This window comes from Rana temporaria, chromosome 5 (genome assembly GCF_905171775.1).
Source record: "Rana temporaria chromosome 5, aRanTem1.1, whole genome shotgun sequence".
Lineage (NCBI taxonomy): Eukaryota > Metazoa > Chordata > Amphibia > Anura > Ranidae > Rana > Rana temporaria.
The window spans coordinates 204,444,174-204,471,098 of NC_053493.1; the positions used below are offsets into that span (position 1 = coordinate 204,444,174).

A 26,925-nucleotide genomic window follows, 5' to 3' on the forward strand; every position below is an offset into this window, starting at 1 on the left:
TATTTTTTTTGGTAGACGGAATACTTTATTATTGGCCATCTAATGACCTAAGAGAATTGTCATTGAAGATTGAAGATGACAACATCTTTAGATGGAGCAGTGATTGGGAGGGACAGTCTTAGACTATGTTTTGCCCTAGGCTACTTGCACCCCCCTCCAAAATAAAAATAAACTTCAAAATATTTAAAAACAGTGGAAAGTGTTAAAACAACAAAACATGAAGCTGCAAAATTTCTACAGCTGACATCATCTAATCCTGCAGCATGCAGCGCAATGCAGAACGTTGGCGCAGTGTGTGGGGAACATCGACAGCAGCGGGAAGCAGGTCTAGACTAGGGCAAAAAAACACTGAGCTTCCCATTTTTTTTCTTGCAAACCAAATTACAAATAATGACAACCACTGGTTTCTTGATGTATGTTTGTTATATTTAGCCTGCTTTACTCCATTAGTGTCAGTAGTTGTTTATTTTTGTTGTTTTATTTTTTAAATATATTTTATAACATTTTATTTATTTAATTTGTTATTTTTTTTTCTATTTTTTTTATCATTTTTTTTTAGGACCACGGTTTGGGTACTTTGGTGACATATCAGGGGTCTAAACAGACCTCTAAGGTTTCTCCTTTGAGAGAGAGAAAGGAGATTAAAGACACAGCCCTTGATCCCCATATCTGTAGCCTAAACTGCACAGAATCAATGAACAGGAATAACTGTGTACAGAGGCTTTCCGTTCATTCATAAACTGAGGTATAGGAGGCACAGTTTGTTATACCTCAGTTAAAAAAAACAGTCAGTGATCGGTACCCATTTACTATATTTACACATTTACCAGCCCCTTCACCACTCTCCAGCTTGACAGATCCTCCACAGCAGCCGGCGGAAAAGGAGAGGAGGGAAGCCAGCTGTAACAGCTCTGGTGAACGGAGTGAACCACAACTGCGGCTGAGAATTCAGTATTGGACCCCAGGCATCACTCCACGAAAGGCATCAAGCTACTAAGGTTGGACGCATTACAACATGCGACCAGAGCTTAGCGTTTAAAATTATAGCATACACTTAAAGATTCCAATGCACTTCTATATGTAAGTGATTATCAGTACGGGACCCCAGGCGTCACTCCACGCAAACAGGAGTTTGGGGGTTCTCTACATCATATCACTTAAACATATAGAAATGCATTAGGCCACTAAGGGAGTTGGTATGAAATACCATCAACCCTTAGCATAGAAAAGTTATAGCGAACATGTCAAGCACGTAGTAAATAGGAGTTATTAAGACAACTAATAGTTGCATATGAGAGGCAAATATAGCTCAGGTAATTTGAGAGTAGATGTCCCTTTAAGATGTTCCTTAGCAAACAGTCATAGGTACAACAGTCAATCCCAAGTAGTATGTTAATAGCTACAAGCCATAATAAATAACAGCAATTGTTTTAGTTGGAATATATGCAGCAGATCTTTCTATAGTACGACAAGTGAAACAATTGCAACTTATCCATTTGCAGAGCTCCAGTGTAGCAACAAGGGATTCCGTAGTGTAGGGTGTCAGCAAGGAAGGTCTTAGGGTTGTCCCTGGAAACGGCAGTCTGTTGCAGCAAATGTAGCAGCATTAATGGAGGAGTTGCAGGCTGGTCAGAGTTGCAGCATGGGGAACGATGGCACCATTGGTTGTAGCGTGGCCGAGCTACGGCTGACAATAATAGAACGGTGTGCAGTCAGCACACCGCTCTGTTTATAGCATAGAGGCAGGTGCAGTGCATAAGCACTGATTCAAAGAAAACCACCGTAAGTTGAGGCGCACTTCCGCATCCCACAGTGGAACGCACGCGGCGCCGCGCGATGACGTCATCGCGAGGTCGCCGTATGCGATTCACGACGGAACGCATTAAGATGGCGTAATGAGCGCCTGTTACACCAGTAGAGCTGCGGGGGGCGAGGGGGGGCCAGGAGAGAGCCTAGCGGGGCCAGCGAGAGGAGAGAGGAAACAGCGGGCACGGGAGAGATCAAAGCGGGCCTGGGAGAGAGGAAAGCGGGGCCGGAAGATCACAATGGGGGGGCAGCAGGACCTGGATAGGAGAGGTGACATATCAAGAAACTGATCTCCATTTCCCTCCTGCAGCTGCTAAATGTCTACGGGAGGGAGGGGAGGGGAAGCCGGAATTCAGCAGCTGCAGGGGATCGGTTTCTGTACATGCCGCTGTCTTGTTAGGACATGACATGGCTGTGCCCTATGTGGCAGTGCGCCCTAGGTGGCTGCCCAGTTTGCCTAGTGGTAGCACCTGCCCTGGCTGGACCTGTCACTGCTGGAGGAGGAACCACTGAGAGGTAAATGTGCCATAATGAGCAAGCATTGAACATTATGCTGACAGCTTAACCCCACACAGCAAAGTTTAGTTCAAGATTCCATTGCTACAACTTGTAAATGTTCAGTGAACACCAATTCTAAGGGCTATATATAGGAGTCCTGTAGGAGCACATTGTTGGCCACCAACCTCTGACCACCCATGCTAAGGAGGCATAAAATTAGGTATAATATGTGCTGCCCTTCCTGGACTACGTACATATAATATGGGACTGTAATTTCCTGCCACTGACCAGAGACCCAAAAAAATATGTGCTATAGGACCCTGTGATTACATCTCCCGAAAATGTTGATGGTTGTGGTGGCTGGTGATTATCTGGCTTTTGCTGTTACAGTAAAATGCATTCAAATTCACACCCTGGTACTAACCTTATAGCAGGTGAACAATGCAAGATGTCATAGACAATTTTAGGTACCCAACCTATATTGTGTTCATATACCCATGTCTGGGAGACACAAATGCAGTGTACAGCCACCCACAGTAATGAATGGCTGTACACTAGCTGTATGCAGGTATAAGCCATGCTTGCATGTATTTGCACATGTTCAAGGTTGTATAGTCCTGGATGCACAAAAGCTGTGTTTAAGGATTTATGTCTGTATGCAAGTTTGCATAAGCATCATGTATACCCATGTACAAGCTATTCATTACAATTGGCGACTATACGCTGCAGATCGGATTTCTCTCTCGGGTACAGCAATATTCCCACAATTTACATTAGATGCTTGAAATTGTCTGTGTCCATGAGGTCTAAATCTTTGTAATTACCTTCTAATCAATACATCTGAATATAGTCGACTACCTCTGCTGCATTGCTTGTTTATTTTTATTTTTATTTATGACAATGTGTAAGCACTGGTTTATGTAAAAGTGAGTTGAATTACAATAAAGTAAATAACAACATCAATGTTTTATGGACTACTAGAATGATGTATTTGGCCATGCAGATTTTAAAATAATAAATACTGTAGTTCTTGCTGTAAACCACATAATATAGTATCAAAAGTTTTCACATAGTATCAGTACGACAGTACGAGAAAGCAAGGCAGTGCAATAATGTTTCCCTAAAATCGCCAAGAGATATAAGAAATCATTTGATGATTATATGCATCTTCATCTACCAAAAGATGAAATATCAGTTTTGAGTGGACTGACTCTTTAGTTGAACCAGCAGTCAGTTGTATTTAACAACAATAATAAAGAGAATTCATTTGCTGTGATTTAATACACATCATTTCTCTTGCTGTGTGTTCTTAAGCCCTGGTTCACACTGGGTACGATTTGGAAGGATTTGAGATGCGATTTGACATGTCAAATCGCATCTCAAATCGGCGGCAATTGTCGGCAATGGCACTGTACTAATCAGTGCGACGCCGCATCTGCGATTTCAAAAAGTAGTTCCTGTACTACTTTTTGCGATTTTGGGCCGCGATTTACATTAAATTGCGGCCGAAATCGCAGCGAAATCGTGGCCGCGAAATTGCGGTAAAATCGCGCATTTTACCGCGATTTTGAATTCGCAGCAGTGTGAACCTAGGCTAAAGGAGAGAAAGGTTGGTTTTCTTTTCTTCTTGATCCTTTTTATCACATAGGGAAATATTGAACGTCTCATGCATTAAACTTATTGTGTGTGTGTGCAACAAAAAGTACAAATGTTTCTAACCAGTAAAAACCTTCACAATTGTTCAAATGTATAAAAAAAAACTATAAACCCCCAGGGAAGCATATCTAAGGGGCTTGAACAAACTAAAGTTAAGCATGTAAAAGCCCTAGGCATTTAAATATTAATTTCGCTGTGTAGGTGTTTGATATTATAAATGTAATTTCATTTTTAAAGCACTGAAGCAGAAAGCTAAATACAGAAGAAATGTGTATGCTGACACATCAAATTCCAGATCTTTATTAAAAGGACATGTGTTCCATGGTCCGCATTGGTATGCACAGCTATGACTTAAAAATTGGGAAATTTCCCCTTTACAAGAATTTATTGCGGTATAAATTTAAAAAAATATCCACAATTTTCATTCGATTTACCAAAGATGTGTAATCAGAGGAAAACAACACATTCAATTTGTATCAAATCAGGCAGGCCCTTGCACGCTAGGTTAACACTTGTGCGGCCTGCGTTCTGCATGTAGGCCCGTTCATTTCAATAAGCTGCCCTACCTGACTCCTTTTTTCAAATCAGAGAAAAAAATTCCCAAAGTCTGAAACAAATGCGACTTTGCAATTGTTCCCGACCCGCACAAGTGTGAACCTGCGCTCAATGAGTGTAAAAAGTAAGATGTAAAGTTTATTGCTACCTTTACACAGGCATATCTGATCTGAAGGCTAACCCCATCTTTTAAATCTTGTTACATCTTACACAGATGTGTAACATGTGTGCTCGTAGTTCATTGGGAACTACAAGAAGTCTGCCACTTTGGTAAAAGGGACTTGTAGTTTATTCAGTCACAGATCCCTGTGAATGGATGATGCAGCTGTGTGGCTGTTTTTAAAATATGATGGCAGGTGTGAGAAGAAAGACCCCCACTTGCTGTCACAGGGAAGGAGGGATGGGGGGGTGAGGTGGGGGGTCCTGAACATGCTGCATGTTATACTCCAAATACAGGTTTAGCATGTTCAGAAGGTGAACTTAGTTACCTTGCTGTGGTGACTGCCGTTTGGTCTCTAGGGATTTTCCTTTGGAGTTTCGGATCATATATGGAGCAATGTAGTGCTGCACTTAAGTGGGTCACCCTTTAGTAGGACCCTGAATAAAACTGTGGTGGGCAAACCACCATTAAATGTTAACTATTACTAGCCAAAGTAGGAAACACCACAACATAGCCTTAAGGCTATGCCATACAGTATGTTGAAAGGGAACGCCATTCATCTAATGCCTGTTGCACTGCTTCGTGGTTGCTTAATTATTATTATAATACAGGATTTATATAAAATTGATGATGGATTGATGAAACTGTATTGAAAGAAGATGTAATGCCACATCTTTTTTCAGTAAACAGAGTTGCTGGTTAAGTGACTTGACTGTGTCATGTACCTTGTGGCAGAGCCTGATGTGTAGAGGAAGACCTCTCATATACCCCTGACTCAAGGGCCACTGGTGTTGCGACAGTGGCCGCGAGAGCATGGTAAGGTAAGAGTGCCTGCAAGATCTTCCGTTAATTGCAGATGTGGTGTGGGTGTGGCACCTGAGCTGGGCTGGGTGGCTGAAGCAGAGAACTGGCAACAGGAACAGCAGATGCAGGCACCGTCATCAGGCACTATGCAGAGCAGGATGGACGGATAACTGGATGCAGATTCAGACAAGCCAGGTTAGCAACAGAGGATCAGGTATAAGAATAATCACTAGGCAGAGAATGGTCGAGGTGCAGGTAGAGGTTGGCAACAGGATGTTAGGCAGATGGAAGATATCACAACGTTTTCAACCACTTAAGGACCAGAAGATTTTCCCCCTTAATGACCAGGCCATTTTTTTGCGATACGGCACTGCGTAGCTTTAACTGACAATTGCTCAGGCTTGCAACGCTGTACCCAAACAAAATTGACATCCCTTTTTTTTCCACAAATAGAGCTTTCTTTTGGTGGAATTTTACATCTGCGGTTTAAATTTTTTGCGCTGTAAACAAAAAAAGACTGACAATTTTGAAAAAAAAAACTTTTACTTTTTGCTATATTAAATATCCCACCCCCCCAAAAAAAAGCGTATATAGATTGGTTTGCGCAAAAGTTATAGGAGCAGATCCACATACATCTGCGCCGGGCGCAGCGTATGTAAGATCCTACAGAGTATAGGAATGGGGAACAAAGTATACATCTGCATTACCCTCTGGGGAAAACTTCATTAACCCTCTTTCTAGTGAACTTGACCTGGACCTGGACCACAAATGTGCGAGGCCTTGCAAATTATACAGAATCTTCCTTTCAAACCTTTGGGCTGAATAAAATGTAATGTGTGTTAAAGAACTGAGGGAGGGAAATCGGTGTTTACTTGCTGTTTCCCTCTAAATAGCTTGGTAGTCAGTGCCCCCCCCCCCCTCTGACATCTGATGACTCATTTGTTGTTAAGGATGTGATGTCACTTCCTGGCCCAGCTCTTTAGCAACCTATTGACTGATTGAAAATGTGGGTGTTTGGTGAACACCCGAATAGGCGATGTTCGGGCCAATCCTATGCTTGGCCCAAATCATACGCCCATCCCTAATTCTGAATATGCACTGCCTACATGCCTTATTATGTTATTGATAGCATCTTATTTTGCCATTGAAAGACTACTTTAAATTACTTTTATTTATTTTTTTGGATCTGCGTATCCTCATCGTTTGTACTGCTTATCTGTTGGTTCATGTTAGTGCATTGTTGGTTTATATTTCATGTGAGCAATAAGAAAAAGAGATTTTTTTTCTTTAAAGTTCCACTTCCCACCAGTGATGTTGGATTGTTTTCAGGGTTTTTAAAAAGTCACTGAAAACTAATGTTGTTTGATGGTTTTGGGGGATGTTTAAAGTGCTTCTGACTACCAATTATATAGTGTGGGGGTTTAGAATGCCACTGTTGATTGTGGGGTTTTTAGGTGGTTAATGTGCCACTGACCATCAATGATTGTGAGGTTTTTAGGTGGGTAATGTGCCACTGACCATTAATGATTCTGGGATTGTTTTGGTTAGTTTAAAGTGGCATCTAGCAGTTGCACAGAATGCAACTATAGTGCAATGCATAGTCATCACCCAGGGAATTTTCTTTCATTAATAATGTAAGAACAGAACTTGGCTTCAGTAGCCGACTTTTGAAATACACCTAACTACCTCTATACCAACACGTTTTTTAATTTCCCCAAAAATGTGGCAAAAATAAAAGCACCCTTGAGTGCCCACATTTTCCAAAAAGGGGTCCTTTTGCAGTGTTTGTAATGTCTTGCCATTTTTTTTTTTTTTTTTTTATACGTTTTATAACAAAAAGTAAGGGAAACATTTTTTATAGTAAAAATAAGAAAAAAGTTACTAAATACCACCAAAGAAGATTTCTTTGTCTCAAAAATGTGTTCCGCCTATCACAGAGGTCCTCTCATCCTCGGACTCAGTTTCCCAGCAGACAGACACTGTGTTCAGTGTTCCACCAATCACGGACATTAGACATGTGCACAACAAAAAACATCGTTTTTTTTGTTTAGTCTCGTTCCGTAGATTCGTAATTTCGTAAGACACAAGTTTTCCTATTCGGACCCGTTTGTATTTCATAAGACGCAAGTTTTCCTATTCAGACCCGTTCGTATTTTCAAAACAGTTTTATTTTCGTTGATACTGAATGATTCGTAATTATGTCAAATTTATTTTTGTTGATTCAAAATTTGTAATTTTGTTAGATAATAATTTTTGTTTAATGGATTCGTAATTTTGTACTTTCGGAAATACATCGCTGCACGGTCATTCGCAATCTCGTATTTTAGTTTAACCTCCCTGGCGGTATGATTCTGTCAGAAAAAACATGCTAAAAGCGGTACCATTATTTGCAAGGAAATTTGGCGTTTTATATTGTAGGTCTGTAATTTTTAGAAATAACTCACTTAAATCTGACCAAACAAGATTCTAATAGGCATCCCGGGTATGACATTTTTTTAAAAACAAAATTATAAATTATAATATAATAAATAATTATAAATAATTATAACAAATAATAATATAATTATAATAAAAATTATTCAATAATGTAATCAAATCAAAATCACTGAAATTTGCTCAGTTGCAGAATTGTTGCTGTCATTATTTTTTTTTTTTTATGACGAATTTCCCCACAAATCGCTATCGCACAATTCTGCAAGTGATTATAATTTATTATCGCTGTTTTTTAGCTGATCTAAAACTATTTTTGACATAAAGGGACACTTTTGGTTGCTATGGACAATCTACAGTTTGCAGGGAGAAAGAAACGTTTTTATTATATAAAATGACATGCATGACACAGGACAGACCACTAGGGACAGGGGGGTGTGTTTTTTTTACATACAGTACTGTAATCTATAAGATTACAGTATACTGTATGTAAGGTGTTTGTTTACTTTTTTGAATTTGGCGCCGTTCTCCGTCCCCGTGCGTCGTAACGTCGCAGGGAACGGAGATCGGCGTCACACGGAGGCACTGTGTGAATCGAGCGAGGTCCCACTCGCTCACACAGCGCGGTGGCATCGCTGGATCCAGGGACAAGGTAAGTAACTTGTGCCTGTGGATCTAGCGAGGCAAGCCCGAGTCTGACTCGGGGTTTCCGCTCGCAGCAGGAAAATCTAACCCCGAGTCAGACTCGGGAAGACCGCCAGGCAGGTTAATTTTCAACACGCGGCTAATCCATATTAAGATATACTTTCTCTTTTTGGCAACAAACTTCAAAATTAGCAAGTTTTCCAAAAAATCAAGGCTTTACACTGTCCAATGTGACTCAGCACAAAAGAGATAAGCTGATTGGCTAAGATATTAAGTAAGATACATCACTCACTAACTGCACTGCCCATTTGAAAGAACGATTCGAATACACAAATTTACGAACAGACAAAGAAACGGATTTACAAAACACACAAATGAAAATACGAACATACGAATGAAAATACGAATATACGAAATTACGAACAGACAAAGGATTTAAAATACGGAATGCAAATCGTTCGTTACAGATGTAATTTTCATTCTTTTGCTGTTTCGGTGTTTCGTATTTTAGTAAGTTTGTTCAATCGTACGTTCGTATTTTCGCTTGCTCGTTATTTTGCTTATTCGTAATTCCGTAATTTTCGTATATTAAGGTACTTTCAGCTATTCGAATGTTCGAATTGATCCGAATGTACGAATACTAAAAAAATTTGTAAGAAAATCCATTTGTTACGAACGGAATCGCACATGGACATTCTTTCATCCTCGAACAAGAGGACATCCGTGATTCCACATACCATGGAAAATTAACATAGCCATCTCTAATAGAAGGTCAGATTACAGAAGCAAAGAAAAGGAATTTGAGATTTGGAGGAGGCTGAGAGCAGCAAAATATATACCGTATTTATCGTGGTATAACGCGCTCTGGCGTATACCGCGCACCCCCAAAGTGGCCCCCAATCCTGTGGGAAAAAAAGATTTTTTGTTTTTTTGTACTTACAGTTTTGATGTCTTGCGCGGCGTCCATCTGCGGCCTCGTCGGGTCCGGCGTCCTTCTGCGGCTTCGGGTGTCCTCTTCGGCGGGTCCGGCGTCCGTCTTCGGCGGGTCGGGCGTCCATCTTCGGCGGGTCCGGTGTCCATCTTCGGCGGGTCCGGCGTCCATCTTCGGCGGGTCCGGCGTCCTTCGGCGGCGTCCTCCCGCTCGTTTCCCGCCACGACTTTGAATACTGTGCCCGCATATAGCGAGCGCAGTACACTCGTGAATTTTCGGGCAGGCTCGGGCGCCTCTCGCACTGACGTCCTGTACGCTCAGGACGTCAGGACGTCAGTACGAGAGGCGCCGAGACTGGCCGAAGATTCACGAGTGTACTGCGCTCGCTATATGCGGGCGCAGTATTCAAACTCATGGCGGGAAAGCGGGTATCGGCGTATATCGCGCACCCACGATTTTGCCCTGATTTTCAGGGCAAAATAGTGCGCGGTATACGCCGATAAATACGGTAAATGTTTTAAGCCTCTAAGGGAGCAGAAAGGGACAGAAGGATTTGATTCCAAAAGAGGAACTGTGTCTTTAAATAAGGGACAATTGGAAGCTGTGATATATTTAAGCAATCACAGTTTTAAGCACAATCACATAATATAGTTATCCCTTGGGTAATTATTTTATCACACATGAGAAAATAATCCTGAACCCCAACCAATACACTTACCGTACTCTAAAATGCTGACTCTATGAAAATGTCATGCAATTTTTTTTTTGGAAACCTATTTTGAATATGCCAGGTTCGGAGTGCTGAACTCATGCACTAAAAGGAAATAATCAGGTCATGACGTGGGTTCTCATATTTACCCTCATTTCTTTTTAGAATGTTTAGAAAAAATATTTAATTGTATTCAATAAATGGTACTTAGTTTTCGTTTGCCAACAGTATACACCTTTGTCAATTAGATTACATTTAAAGCATATACATTATCTCACAAAAGTACATCCCTCACCTTTTTGTAAATATTGTATTATATCTTTTCATGTGACACTTTGCTACAATGTAAAGTAGTGAGTGTACATATTGTATAACAGTGTAAATTTGCTGTCCTCTCAAGATAACACAACACACAGCCATTAATGTCTAAAACGCTGGCAACAAAAGTGAGTACACCCCTAAGTGAAAATGTCCAAATTGGGCCCAAAGAGACAATATTTTGTGTGGCCACCATTATTTTCCAGCACTGCCTATTTCCCTCTTGGGCATGGAGTTCACCAGAGCTTCACAGATTGCCCCTGGAGTCCTCTTCCACTCCTCCATGACGACATGCTGGTGGATGTTAGAGACCTTGCGCTCCTCCACCTTCCGTTTAAGGATTCCCCACAGATGCTCAATAGGGTTTAGGTCTGGAGACATGCTTGACCAGTCCATCACCCTCAGCTTCTTTAGCAAGGCAGTGGTCATCTTGGAGGTGAGATTGGGGTCAGTATCATGTTGAAATACTGCATCATCTTTAGAAGTGGATACCTTCTGGGAGGCCAGACATGCAGACTAATTAGATGCGGTGTCCAGCGTATGGTCTGTGCATTGAGAGGCTGACCCCCCCACCCTTTCACCCTCTGCAGCAATGCTGGCAGCACTCATGCATCTATTTCCTAAAGACAACCTCTGGATATGATGCTGAGAACGTGCACTCAACTTCTTTGGCCGACCATAGCAAGGTGTGTTCTGAGTGGAACCTGTCCTGGAAAACTGCTGTATGGTCTTGACCACCGTGCTGCAGCTTAGTTTCAGGGTCTTAACAATCTTCTTATAGCCTTGGCCATATTTATGTAGAGCAACAATTATTTTTTGCCCTGAGGTGCCATGTTGAACTTCCAGCGACCAGTATGAGAGAGGGAGAGCGATAGCACCAAATTTAACACACCTGCTCCCCATTCACACCTGAGATCTTGTAACACGAATGAGTCACATGAGAGGGAGGGAAAATGGCTAAGTGGGCCCAATTGGGACAATTAGGGGTATACTCCCTTTTTTTTGCCAGTGGTTTAGACATTAATGGCTATGTTGTTGAGTTATTTTGAGGGGACAGCAAATGTACACTGTTATACAGTACAAGCTGCACACTCACTTCTTTACATGGTAGCAAAGTGTTATTTCTTCAGTGTTGTCACATGAACACATATAATAAAATATTTACAAAAATGTGAGGGGTGTACTCACTTTTGTGAGATACAGTCTATTTAATAGAATGTGCTTCCCTCGTCATCTGCTAATGAAGAGCTTTTGCCTGGTGTAACACAATGGTTTATTTTTAGGAGTGATGAGGCTTTATCACAAGTATGTTTAAATTCCTGTTAAGTGGATACTAGTTATAAATATCTTTTTCCAGACGGGGTGTTAGATTACTTTTAATTGCAGAGGGAGCAATATGTAGATGTTTTTGCACCTGATTTGAAGAAATCCTGCTTTGTAATTTGCTAACATGTAACTCACTTAATTTAAAAGGATGCATGCCTGTAGCTTCATATTTGCATTGGCTTGGTGCTTCGTATTTTTTTTTTTTTTTCAGAATTAACGCTGTGATACTGTTTACATTAACCTTCAGAGTAGAGTGGTTTCATTAATCCCCAGGATTGTTATTAAATCAGAGATGACATCCCACAATCATAAATGAGGTCATGGAAACAAATTGAGACTCTTCCGTTAAATATACAGTATATAACAGATACAAAATGGGTGTAAGTTATGGGTTTTAATTACATTTTCCAGTAGCTGTTAATTATGCTTCAATGACTCACGTTACTAATTCTATGATATAACAGCTCCTTTCTTCTCCAATACCATCTCCAAAGCTCAGGAAACCAGCCATAATGACCTATCCCAGACTCACATTTCCAGGTCGTTTGTATGACAGATTATGTATTTCTTTCATTATAAGTTATTTACAGTAACACAGGAGTCAGAAAATGAAGCAACACTTTTAATGTGATGTCATGAACTGTGTTTTTGCTCTGGCCCCATCTAATCTGATTCTATGCATAGCTCTGTAAGGCAAGAGGGCATGCTTAGACCGAAATCCTGGCGGATATAAAAGACACAAATGAATGAAGCTCTGTAATCACTAAGGCCAGGCTTTAAGAATTAGAAACAAAATCTATCCTTGCAGTGATCCTCCCCCTTCCAATAATGCAGGGGGTTAACAATTACCTATTACTAGGGGCATTACAGGCATTATTACCTACCCTATCTCCTGCTCCAGCCAGCTTCAGTGTTGCCCTCTACACCCTGAAGCTCCAATATGAGGGTAGTCCCATTGCATGTGCATTGTACATGGAGAGATGAACGTGCAACCACAAACAGCTTTTGAGAGGAGGCTGTCGCACTGCTGAAGGGTCCCTGTTGGAATTAGAAATAAGTATTACCCTTTATCCCCCCCACCCATAGACATGATGAACATAGATTTTTGTTGATTCCAAAGTCGACTTTAATACATAGTTAGATTCATTTTTAAAGCTAAGCTCCCGCTTTTCATACAATTTACATAGTTTGTTTGGGCCAAGCTGGCCCATGAAAACTATGTCCATTATTATGTGAGGCTGCTAGATGTGTGGTATAAGCTGTATGTAGCTGAGGCTACATACAGCACACCGCACTGTGTTCCAGGTTGGAGCCAAGACTTTGTGGGTTATATACGACTCGAGAGTGCAAAATCTGGTGCAGTTCTGCATTAGAATAGAAACCAAAGTTTAATTGAACAAGCTGAAGTTAAAAGCTAATTGGCTACCATGCATAGCTGCACCAGATTCTGAGCGTTCCAGTTTTAGTAAATCACAGCAGCGATCAGCCGTTCAGAGAAAGCAATGTTTTCTAGCAATGAATATAAAGCTTAGAGAGGGGGGCTGATGATGTCATAACCTCTGACTCAGCCAATCAGAGGAAGCTTTGTATTCATAGCTAGAATGCATTGCTTTCTCAAACTGGCTGAGCACCACTGTGATAGACTCTACTGTGTTCCGGGTATTGAGAGAGGAAGTCTCAGCTCGAACCCAGAAGACAGTTACATACAGTGGCCTCACATGTTAGTGAGGGACATAGTTCCTTTGGGTCACCCAAACTAACTATGTACAGTGTATGAAAAGCTGGAGATCAGCTTTAAATGCACGCTGTATAAGTTCCTGAATTTGACTTGATATCAGCCTCTTGTAGTCAACCATACAGTCTGTATAGCAGAGCTCAGAGAGGTGGGTGGAGAAGCAGCACAACAAGCCAGTAGAGTGTGCATCACTGCAAGAAGCAATGACTGTGTTGTGTAGTAGAGCTGTGTACATCTCAGGACTGGATGAGTGGAAATTGAAATACCTTGACAGGTATACCAAGTATATTTACAGTGTCTTTCAAAAGTATTCACCCCCTTGGCTTTTTACCTATTTGTTACATTACAGCCTTTAGTTCAATGTTTTTTAATCTGAATTATATGTGATGGATCAGAACACAATAGTCTAAGTTGGTGAAGTAAAATTAGAAAAATATATATATAAAACATTTTTTCATAAATTAAAAACTGTTAATTGGCATGTGCATATGTATTCACCCCCTTTGTTATGAAGCCCATAAAAAGCTTTGATGCAACCAATTACCTTCAGAAGTCACATAATTAGTGAAATGACTTCCACCTGTGTGCAATCTAAGTGTTACATGATCTGTCATTATACATATACAAACCCTTTTGAAAGGCCCCATAGGCTGCAACACCTAAGCAAGAGGCACCACTAACCAAACACTGCCATGAAGACCAAGGAACTCTCCAAACAAGCAAGGGACAATGTTGTTGAGAAGTACAAGTCAGGGTTAGGTTATAAAATATCCAAATCTTTGATGATCCATATGAGCACCATCAAATCTATCATAACCAAATGGAAAGAACATGGCACAACAGCAAACCTGCCAAGAGATGGCTGCATACCAAAAATCACAGACCGGGAAAGGAGGGCATTAATTAGAGAGGCAGCACAGAGACCTAAGGTAACCTTCGAGGAGTTGCAGAGTTCCACAGCAGAGACTGGAGTATCTGTACATAGGACGACAATAAGCCATACGCTCCATAGAGTTGGGCTTTATGGCAGAGTGGCCAGCAAAAAACAAAATGGCACGTTTTGAGTTTGCGAAAAGACATGTGGGAGACTCCCAAAATGTATGGCGGAAGGTGCTCTGGTCTGATGAGACAAAAATGTTACTTTTGACCATTAAAGAAAACGCTAAGTCTGGCGCAAACCCAACACATCACATCACCCAAAGAACAACATCCAGTGAAACATGGTGGTGGCAGCATCATGCATGGATGTTTTTCAGTAGTCGGAACTGGGAAGCCGGTCAGAGTTGAGGGAAAAATGGATGGTGGTAAATACAGGGATATTCTTGAGCAAAACCTGTACCACTCTGTGTGTGATTTGAGGCTAGGACGGAGGTTCACCTTCCAGCAGGACAATGACCCCAAACACACTGCTAAAGTAACATTTGTGTGGTTTAAGGGGAAACATGTAAATGTGTTGGAATGGCCTAGTCAAAGCCCAGACCTCAATCCAATAGATAATCTGTGGTCAGACTTAAAGATTGCTGTTCACAAGTGCAAATCTTCCAACTTAAAGGAGCTGGAGCAGTTTTGCCAGGAGGAATGGGCAAAAATCCCAGTGGTAAGATGTGGCAAGCTCATGGAGACTTATCCAAAGTGACTTGGAGCTGTGATAGCCGCAAAAGGTGACTCTAAAAAGTATTGACTTTAGGGGGGTGAATAGTTATGCACATTGACTTGTTTGTAATTTTGTCCTATTTGTTGTTTGCTTCACAATAAAAAAAAATCGTCAAAGTTGTGGGCATGTTCTGTGAATTAAATTATGCAAATCCTCAAACAATTCATGTTAATTCCAAGATGTGAGGCAACAAAACACGAAAAATGCCAAGGGAGTGAATACTTTTGCAAGGCACTGTAGCTATTTACCTGGAGTTCTGCTTAAAGACCAAATGCAGGGCCATTTTTAGATGGAATGGAGAAGAGTTAAAACCTTTGTGAGTTTTTATTACTAACTGTAGTCGTCCCCCCCCCCCCCCTTATTTTCTGCCCCTCTGACAGTAGAGCAAGAAACCAGAAAAAGGGCTTTCATCAGGAGAGGAAAGCCCATAAAGCAATAATGATCGTATATCTTTTCTCAGTTTTAATTAAGGGAGATGTTTTTATTGCTGTCTCCATTGATGAAACATCCCATTAATTCCTTCCCCTATGACATCCTGTTACCAAGACAGAAAGTGGGACTGGTCTCCTCAATGGGCACCCAAACAACATAAAAACCTTATGCAGACCAATGATGGTAATACTTCCTCAATAATTTCGAACGATACCTTCATCCCTAATTATACTAAACCACTGAAATTATAGAACACTGAGGGATTGATTTACTGGAGAGTGCAAAATCTGGTGCAGCTGTCCATGGTAGCCAATCAGCTTCTATCGTCAGCTTGTTCAGTTAAGCTTTGAAAAAAAATGGAAGCTGATTTCTATGCAGAACTGCAACAGATTTTTCAATCTCTAGTTTTAGTAAATTAACCCCTGTGACCTTGTTTGTATCCGAATATCGGTATAAAAACATAATTACATACAAATACATTAATGCATTTGTATAGTTATTTTTTTATACTGATTTCTGGATACCACTAAAGTCCCCATGTTCTATTTGTTCTGTGGTTTTACAATAAAAACCTGACAGAGGTGCAGACCTCCTTGTACAGCACACACATTATCTATTGAGGCTAATAAAACATGATCATATATAATTCTGCTACCACAGGCAAATTGTCACACAGCACTGTTTACATTGAAGCAGATTTCCACATGCTCTTGTTCATGTAGTGGCTTGGTAAATATTAAGTCTACAGTTTCCTGTGGCAGCATGGAAATTTTCTGCTTGGAATCAGTAAGTATTTCTAGAGCCCAAATGAGAAAACTAAACTGGCATGGACTTCTGCTTTCAAAGTAAATTATTCTGCTGGTAGAGTATTGAGTATTTCAGAGTTTGGATTTAAAAGGGTTCCAGTTCTCTTGATGAACATACCCTTATTACAGCCTTGTAGTAAAGGTCTAGCTGTTATTGGTTGCAACATTTTGTACCCACTGAAAGACCTAATGAACTCCTATATAAAAAATGAAAGAACCTTACAGCCATTAGAATGGTTCATGGGTTCATTAAAATATTTTTTTGGCGATAATTCTCTTGTGGGTCACAGGATTGCACTAACTTTTGCTCTCCTGTGACCCAGAGTCACCATATAGTGGGCTATAACACTCTGTCATCTGGCAAACGATCCTGACAATATTGACAGTCTCTGCTCAATGGCGTGGCTTACCCAACCTCAAACTGGGAGCCAAAGCCAGCTGCACCCATCCTCTCTTCAGCCCAGAACTCGAGTGAGCACTGAAGGAGCAGTGCAGACAGTGGTGGATGACATTCACTGTTCTCCGCTTCAACCAGATCAAGAACTGAGCAATAAGTACTCATGTGATCATTTAGTTTTTGATCTTAGAGCTGTCAATGTTACTCAACTAATTAGAGTGTATTTATTAAAGTTGGCTGTATGGGCTGATCGAGACTGTTTTATTAGTGAGCATATTGTTTGGTGGTTATTGGATTGATACATCCCCCAATTACATTAACATACGGGGGCCCTTATAAACATTGGGCAAGGAATAGTAGAAGCAGGTACATTTTAGGCACACAACAGCCTATACCTAAAACAGCAAGACAGCAGAAACAGAGCAGTCAAGGAAATTAACAATTATGTTTTACATTGTACCCTCTGGACAAATATCAACCCCAACTGAAGACAAGTGCAGAGCCTAACCAGAATGAAGCAAAAATATGTAGCCATCTTGTTTTTCTTTGCTGGTGAACTACAGGCACAATTATAATTCTCCACATAAAATAGACAACATGCTGTTTCCAATAGTACATTTTAGTTTAAATTATCACAATCCTAACAATTATGTAGCAAGGGTGGTGATAAAAGGCATGTATCCTGTACAAAAGACTTTATATAGTTATGTGTGCCTTGGGCAAGAAGACATCTAGCCCGGAACAGAACTGATCTAATTGTTATGTATGGTTGCACAGTTAATGACCAAATTGACCGAAATGTATCTTGTCTGAATAGGTTTTCCAATCTTTTTCGGTCTTGCCTCTTCCACAGAAGCCAGCCAAACAGCTGGCTTCTGTCAGACCAACTGCAGTACACACCGACCGAATCTTGGCCTGTTTCTCATGAACCTGCCAATGCTGCCCAACATTCGACCTGTGTGTACAAGGCTTTAGTCTTGTAAGTGTCTTAATAAAACCACAGCATGTTGCAGCTAGACTTCCATATCAACCAAAGCATTTGCAGTACTGCTGCAAGACTGCTAAAGATCACTAACTCAGGGCATGTGATGACCATGCGTGTCAAATATTCAAACTTGAATGGCTTTAATTTATTTTTACTAACTAGTGATATTTGATTGAAATACATGATTTGAATCTATTTACGACATTTTTAACAGCATATATTCAATAATTCCACTTCAAAGTACAACCTGTGTAATCTATAGATAGCCTCTGGCTTTTTAGCATTTACTGCAGTGTAATTGTATGTAGTAGATGGGTGAACATGCTGCCTCCCCTTCTGTTGACTCATTTATTGTATCCTGATTCCTGACTTCCCCCCAGCAGCATACATACTCTCTTGTAAACATGGCCTCTCTATACTGCAGATTGCATTTGTAATGAAACCACTCCTCGTTCTCCACCCCCCATAAACAAACAATACGCAGCACCAAGCAAGCAGCTGTCATCACAAAAGCAAAACTGACAATCGGATGCCTTTAAAACCCAGAAAGAGCACATGGTCAGTGTTTGCATGGTAAGAGTCTTTCATTATTCTCCCTTCTGCCTTGTCTTAATCTGCAGTAGTCCTATAGATCTAAATGACACCACTGTGCTGTTCCTGTTAGCAAAGGTTTGCCTTTTTCAGATAAATGTACATTAAAGTCATATAAATATACTTTTTAGAAGGAGTCACGAGAAATCCGCCAAAGCTGGCACAGCTTCTTTAAATAAGCATTCCTTTTCTTGTTAGTTACTCAAAATTGTATTTTTATATTGCAAAAAATGCTAAATATTGAAGATATAAAATCTGCATAATAATAATAATATTTTTAAACACAAATATGTTTTATTTTATTTCTCAAACATATTCTAAAAACAAATAAGCATAGCCATAATTGAAGAACAAAAATCATGCAACATGCATGTTGTATAAATGTAAAAATGCAAGCTAAGCCGCTGATTGGAGAGTAGCAGAAAGAATGCTAAAGTATCCTGTCCAGGCAGTGTAGACCCCGGTGCTGCCTGTGAAAGGTTACTGCAAGTGATGATTCCAGGGTGCAGAGAGGAGTGTACTTAGCTTTGTGCCAAATAAAGACACAGTGATGTTATCCAATCACTAATAGTCCACAGAACAGCATCTTAAATGTGCAGACTCTTGTGACTCCTCTGGGTGGATTCCACTATATGTCTTTCTATGAGATTAGAATATGAAACATGCAGTGCTCTCAGGGCTCATGCTGCTACAGAGCTGCTTGCTGACTGTGTGCTGGGTATAGTGTTCTATCGGATTAGGACATCACATTCCCAGCCCTGACAGAGCCTTTGTTCATTATATTTATAGCTGCTTCTGGTCATTGTTGAGAAGAGGAGATTGCCCTGCCCTCTGGCCCTTTCCTAAGAAGATTTTGGGCAGAAGCTCCTCTCATGTGGCACTAATTGAAATGATTGGTGGAGGGGGTGTTGTGAGCTCACTGTGCCTGACTCAGGCTTATCTGCCAGGGGCTAAGCAAGAGGAGAAAAAAAAAGCAAAGCTTTGCCTCATCCCAGTGAGGCTCAGGGCTTCTGGCCATCTGTCCTCAGTTGGAATCAGGAGACACATAGAGGGACCGCACTCACTGTGACCGAGCAGAAGAAAGAGCATTGTTCAGGAACTCTGGCTGAGCTTTTAGCAGAGGTGAAGGTTGGTGAACTGAATATAGATCTCTGTTATCTGTCTGTGAAGATTTCAGCTTGGGCATTCAGCCTCATACGGGGATGCCTGTGCTTTGTTGTGTGTGTCTTTTATTCCTGTACACAACCAAGTGTTGTCTTCATGCTTTATTTTACAGTCTTCGTTATGGTGTCTTCGTTATGCCTTTTTTTATCAGAATAATAGGATTTGCTCACGAGACTCTTCACTGTGCATGTGGAGTACCACTTTATTGCAACTGCGTGGTAATGATAAGGTTAACCGAGCCAAGGCAATGCTTTTCAAAGTTACTTACATGACTTAACACGTTATGGTGCTGGCATTCCTTATTTATTTGCTGATATGTGAGAATGAAGCACAGACACCCTGCTGTGATGTGTGCTAATCAGACTTTTATAAGCATGTACCTAGGAGAAAGCGTCACTTCTCTGGCAAATTCTACATCTGGAGCACCTGCTCTGTTGTCTGTTCAAGTCAGCTGACTGCAGCGAAATAAGGAATGAACCTGCCGCTATGGCCACTAAGTTTTTAACAAATTCCTGTTAAAAATGGTACCCTAGCGTAATTAAACGCAGCTCTAACTTCCTCCGTACTATACGATTTGATCTGCACGCAGGCCTCTTTGATGCTGAACTGGTTCATGCCCTTGGATCCAGCACTGTTGGCTGCTTATACGTACTACAGTCACATTTTTATGAATGGGTTGAAAGCATGTGGCACTCACATCACAGCATAGCTTTGTGCTATGGATTTGCTTGTTTTTGTATTATTATTTTATATATGCAGTTACAATCTATTTTATTTGCTAAAATTGCAATTTTAATATAGTCCATCATTGTGGTCCTTATTTCAAATCTGAACAAAGTTAGAATGTTACAGCAGTTAAAATTTCGAATTACTGTACTACAAAACTGTACAAATATCTTTTATATAATATAGTCAACTGTAATGGAAAACAACCTTTTATTTAACATCTACACTTAACAGTATTGGTACATTGTTTTCATTTTATTTTTTATATATATCTTTTATATAACATAAAAAATTATATTTTATGAATAGATCTTCTGCAAATCATTGTTTGCCCTTATCTTTCAAATCCATGTAAATTATATTACATCAAGGATTCTATTAAAATTAAAAAAAAAAATGTGTTACCTAAAGTATTCGCTAAATCTTTATGATGTATGTTAGGCCTCGTACACATGATAGGTTAACCAGAGGACAACGGTCTGAAGTACCGTTTTCATCTGTCAAAAACCGATTGTGTGTAGGCCCCATAGGTTATTTAACCATAGGTTAAAAAAAAGCCAACTTGCTTTAAAATGAACCTATGGATTCCTAACCGATAGGTCAAAACCGATCGTTTGTAGGCACGTCCATCGGTTAAAAATCCACGCATGCTCAGAATCAAGTCGACGCATGCTTGGAAGCATTGAACTTCGTTTTTTTCAGCATGTTGTTGTGTTTTACGTCACCGCGTTCTGACACGATCGGTTATTTAACCTATGGTGTGTAGGCGTGACGGACCATCAGTCAGCTTCATCGGTTAACCTATGACAACGGTCCTTCAGACCGTTGTCCTCTGGTTAACCTATCGTGTGTATGAGGCTTTAGAGTCTAATACTTTTATTACAGAAGTAAATATAATCACCGGAAGGTCAGTACACTACATGTCTCCTAAGGCCTACACTGGGCTTTCACCCCCTCTGAAGTCTGATTAAGTCATATTAAAAAAATATGTTACCTAAAGTTTTAGAAAAATCTTTATGATGTATGTTAGAGTCAAATACATTTATTACAGAATTTAACATGAGCACTGAAAGGTCAGTGCACTACATGTCTCCTAAGGCCTACACTGGGGTTTCACCCCCTCTGAGGACTGATTAAGTCATATTAAAAAAATGTGTTACCTAAAGTTTTAGATATTTCTTTATGATGTATGTTAGAGTCAAATACATTTATTACAGAATTAAATATGAGCACTGAAAGGTCAGTGCACAACATGTCTCCTAAAGCCTACACTGGGGTTTCACCCCCTCAGAGATCTGATTAAGTAATATTAAAAAAATATGTTACCTACAGTTTTAGATATTTCTTTATGATGTATGTTAGAATATAATACATTTATTACAGAATTAAATATGAGCACTGAAAGGTCAGTGCACTACATGTCTCCTAAGGCCTACACTGGGGTTTCACCCCCTCTGAGGTCTGATTAAGTCATATTAAAAAGATATGTTACCTAAAGTTTTAGATATTTCTTTATGATGTATGTTAGAGTATAATACATTTATTACAGAATTAAATATGCGCACTGAAAGGTCAGTGCACAACATGTCTCCTAAGGCCTACACTGTGCTGTCACCCCCTGTGAAGTCTGATTAAGTCCTAAAAAAAATATTTTGCCTAAAGTTTTAGATAAGTAATATTAAAAAAATGTTACCCAACGTTTTAGATAAATCTTTATGGTGTATGTTAGAGTGTAATAAGTTTTTTACAGAATTAAATATAATCACTGAAAGGTCAGTGCCCTACATGTCTCCTAAGGCCTACACTGGGTTTTCACCCCTTCTGAGGTCTGATTAAGTCATATAATTCAGTTAGTGAGGATAGTGCCAAATGGAATGCTACATATGTACTGTGGTTTCTGGGTCATTTCAGTTTCAGAGACTCCTGTAAATGAATACTTCCCCTACAAACGTATAAAAATGTATTTTGTAGACAATACAAAAACTGTGTGAGAATCATTTTGTGGGACACAAAGGTTCTTAGGTCACACAGGCTAGATCTGGTCACAGATGTGAATAGCCTTAATTGAGAGATGGACATTTGGCTGCTTTGTTTTGCAAATAAGGATGACATTGTTAACTGAAACATCAGCTAATGGGTTTGAATTTTTGCTCTTTCACTTGTAATGAAAGGCGCTCTTGTACGTAGACAGTTTTCATTTAAACAATGAATATTTTGTGAATCGCTAAAAGTTGAACAGCTGCGACATGGGTATATTTTATTGCTTATTTTTTTAAACTAGCATACCCCTCATTTCTGAAAAATCACAGTGGACACAGTGGATCTCAAAGTTAAACAGGCATTCTTCTATACATGTTACATTTTTCAGTGTAGATATGTTATTCACGTAAATACAATACACACCAATCCTAGCTTTAATATACTGCACCACACCCTTATAATTTAATTGTAATTTAACAGGATATTAGGACAGCCCAAGTTCAGTGTTTATATAAATGAATAATGTCACTCTTTTGGTCAGGTTTACCCTCCATAGGATACTAGGTCAGATAAGGACCAGACATTTGGGCTGATATACCCATAGTTATCTGACCACATGCATGAAGGTCCCCTGCCATGCTGATAACAGACTTTAAGTCCTTCAGCATTGGATCTGTTCTTCAGAGGAGGGTGGGCGTCCTTCTCAGGACACCATACCAGTGCTGGCAGGTAGTTTCTCAATTACGATGTCACAGATAGTGGTCCAGGCGTCAGTAGTGTCTATATATCTTCCTGCCCCCAGGAGAGTAAGTAAATGCCTCCAGTGATTTACTTATTCTCCCAAAGTCAGAAATACTTTAAAGGATAACTGTAGTAGTAAAAAATCTCAGTTAAAATAAGATAGCCATGGACTGCCTTCCAAATAGTAAAACAATTACTTGGCTACCCTAATAACATCACTGTTGTTCTGCAAGGCCTGCATTTATTTTTGCCAGCCTGTTAATCTTTCACACTGTTGCTTTAATCCTTGTGCAAGGCTGTAACTGTAAGTTATTGATAGCCAGCCTTGTGGCTGACCCTATCCATTGGTCTGCAGTTTGCAGACACTGCCAGGAAAGAGCAGGAGCATTGGGTCAATACAAAAAAGGCTAGGCAACTAGCATTTTTAGAAAGAAGGCAATAGTGGCAGCCCCTATATTACTTCTACAAAATAATGAAAGTGTGGGGACAGGAATGTGGGAATCTCATAGCAACCCTTGGTCCCGTTTATATAGTGTACTGACATTTAGATTCTATAATGGTAACATGTTATCCTTATTTGTTAGGCGCTAATATTTTATGGATTCTATAGAAAGCCTCTTGAAAGGCTGATTGGAAAATATTCTCAGGGCAGACTTAGGGATTGTTGACTACATGATTTCTCCTATCCAGCCTGGGACAGCTTGTATTACCCAGAGAAAGTTGGAGTCCATAGGTGATCACTAGGAATTGGGAGTTGGTCTGCTCATTCTGCTAAAATTCAACTTTACAGGATTAAGTGGCCTGAAAATAGTGATGATGATGATGTGTAAGTACCAGAGGCACTGCAAACAAAAGGACTGCTCTGTTATTAAGTAACTTTAGATACACTGGTCAATTTTTTCTTGGAAGGAGGGAAGTCCCTAGAAAATAAACATTATAGATATTATTATTATTACTATTATTGTTATTCTAATTTGTAATAGTAGTACAGTACAAGACAATTCCTATTGCTACCTGCAAAGTCTGGTATCAAGGGAAGGACATCTATGCATAGACATAAATCAAGTGAAAGAAATATAAATATCAATGCACCTATGTGTAACTAAAAGTTTTTTGTCAATCCATCTTTTGAGGCAAACAAAGGTTTTTTGAAAAGGTAAAAGTTTTAGTAAATTAGTACATTAGTAAGAGAGTTTGTTTAGCTCGTAGTGTCTGTAATCATCTAAAGGCATTGAAACATATCCCATATATGTGAAATGATTTGTTCATACAGAATTCTACAGTGAAGTGCTGTTTCTAGTGACATGCATGAGAGCAACTATAATGCCACGTACACACGATCAGGCTTTTGCCTGGCCAAATCACATTGGAATTCTGACGGAATTCAATCGGAGAAAAATATGTTCTATATCTAAACTCCGATGGAATTCATCGGAATTTCCGATGAAAAAACTCAGATGGGGCTACACATGATAGGAATATCCGATGGAAAAAGTCCGTCAGACTTTTTCCATCGGAAATTTCCGATCGCGTGTACACGGCATTAACTTGTACCTTATTGCGGTGTGTGGAACAGCTTCTGATGTTACAGAAAAGAGATACCAAATATATAACGATGAACATATTTCATGTGTAAAATAAATAGTCATCAATTTGTTAACTGACCATTAAATTGATGATTATTATACCATAATTGCATGATAGCATTGCAGTCCCAGAGCCCACAGCTGTTCTTAAAATGGTCAAACATACTATATAACAATATCATAAATGTGAATGGTGTACAACTCTCTAAAACATAAAAGATGTAGAAATGTGGAAAATGAAAACATAGATAATGGAAAAAAGATTGATGTTGCTGCTCTGGTTATTTCTGCTGAGGCCCCGTACACACGACCAGTTTCCTCGGCAGAATTGATAGCCAGCCTTGTGGCTGACCCTATCCATTGGTCTGCAGGTTGCAGACACTGCCAGGAAAGAGCAGGAGCATTGGGTCAATACAAAAAAGGCTAGGCAACTAGCATTTTTAGAAAGAAGGCAATAGTGGCAGCCCCTATATTACTTCTACAAAAGAATGAAAGTGTGGGGACAGGAATGTGGGAATCTCATAGCAACCCTTGGTCCAGTTTATATAGTGTACTGCCATTTAGATTCTATCATGGAAACATCTTCTCCTTATTTGTTAGGCGCTAATATTTTATGAATTCTATGGAAGCCTCTTAAAAAGGCTGATTGGAAAACATTCTCAGGGCAGACTTAGGGAATGTTGACTAAATGATTTCTCCTATCCAGCCTGGGACAGCTTGTATTACCCAGAGAAAGTTGGAGTCCATAGGTGATCACTAGGAATTGGGAATTGGTCTGCTCATTCTGCTAAAATTCAACTTTACAGGATTAAGTGGCCTGAAAATAGTGATGATGATGTGTAAGTACCAGAGGCACTGAAAACAAAAGGACTGCTCTGTTATTAAGTAACTTTAGATACACTGGTCAATTTTTTCTTGGAAGGAGGGAAGTCCCTAGAAAATAAAACATTATAGATATTATTATTATTATTACTATTATTTCTATTCTAATTTGTAATAGTAGTACAGTACAAGACAATTCCTATTGCTACCTGCAAAGTCTGGTATCAAGGGAAGGACATCTATGCATAGACATAAATCAAGTGAAAGAAATATAAATATCAATGCACCTATGTGTAACTAAAAGTTTTTTGTCAATCCATCTTTTGAGGCAAACAAAGGTTTTTTGAAAAGGTAAAAGTTTTAGTAAATTAGTACATTAGTAAGAGAGTTTGTTTAGCTCGTAGTGTCTGTAATCATCTAAAGGCATTGAAACATATCCCATATATGTGAAATGATTTGTTCATACAGAATTCTACAGTGAAGTGCTGTTTCTGGTGACATGCATGAGAGCAACTATAATGCCACGTACACACGATCAGGCTTTTGCCTGGCCAAATCACATTGGAATTCTGACGGAATTCAATCGGAGAAAAATATGTTCTATATCTAAACTCCGATGGAATTCATCGGAATTTCCGATGAAAAAACTCAGATGGGGCTACACATGATAGGAATATCCGATGGAAAAAGTCCGTCAGACTTTTTCCATCGGAAATTTCCGATCGTGTGTACACGGCATTAACTTGTACCTTATTGCGGTGTGTGGAACAGCTTCTGATGTTACAGAAAAGAGATACCAAATATATAACGATGAACATATTTCATGTGTAAAATAAATAGTCATCAATTTGTTAACTGACCATTAAATTGATGATTATTATACCATAATTGCATGATAGCATTGCAGTCCCAGAGCCCACAGCTGTTCTTAAAATGGTCAAACATACTATATAACAATATCATAAATGTGAATGGTGTACAACTCTCTAAAACATAAAAGATGTAGAAATGTGGAAAATGAAAACATAGATAATGGAAAAAAGATTGATGTTGCTGCTCTGGTTATTTCTGCTGAGGCCCCGTACACACGACCAGTTTCCTCGGCAGAATTCAGCTTCCGACCGAGTTTCTGGCTGAATTCTGCCGAGAAACCCGGCCGTGTGAACACTTTCGGCCGAGGAAGCCGACGAGGAGCTCGGCGAGGAGATAGAGAACATGTTCTCTATTTCCTCGTTGTTCTATGGGAGCTCTCGGCCCGCCGAGCTCCTCGGCAGCTTCAGGGCTGAACTGGCCGAGGAACTCGATGTGTTTGGAACGTCGAGTTCCTCGGCCGTGTGTACAGGGCCTGAGAGTTATTTTTTTCGGTGCTTGACAGACATAAATTAGTGGACACAAAGACCAAAACCTTTTTTGACTGGCTTGATTTCTTGGGCTGCCACAGTGACATGTTTATGGATGTATATTGACT

The 26,925-nt window shown here is 39.9% G+C and overlaps 1 protein-coding gene across 9 annotated transcripts in view; it reads left to right on the plus strand.

The window, feature by feature from the left end:
• Positions 1-26,925, plus strand: part of LOC120940557 (poly(rC)-binding protein 3-like) — a 264,353-nt gene that overhangs the window by 22,133 nt on the left and 215,295 nt on the right. For 2 of the 9 annotated variants that reach the window (XM_040353490.1, XM_040353489.1), the window contains exon 1: positions 19,065-19,566. The exons of 1 other annotated variant lie outside the window; for it this stretch is intronic. The gene's annotated coding sequence lies outside the window, so the exon portion shown is untranslated. Of the gene's footprint in view, positions 1-18,285; positions 18,421-19,064; positions 19,567-26,925 lie in introns of those variants that run through there. 6 more of the 9 variants (XM_040353492.1, XM_040353491.1, XM_040353494.1 and 3 more) reach the window with 6 other exon arrangements.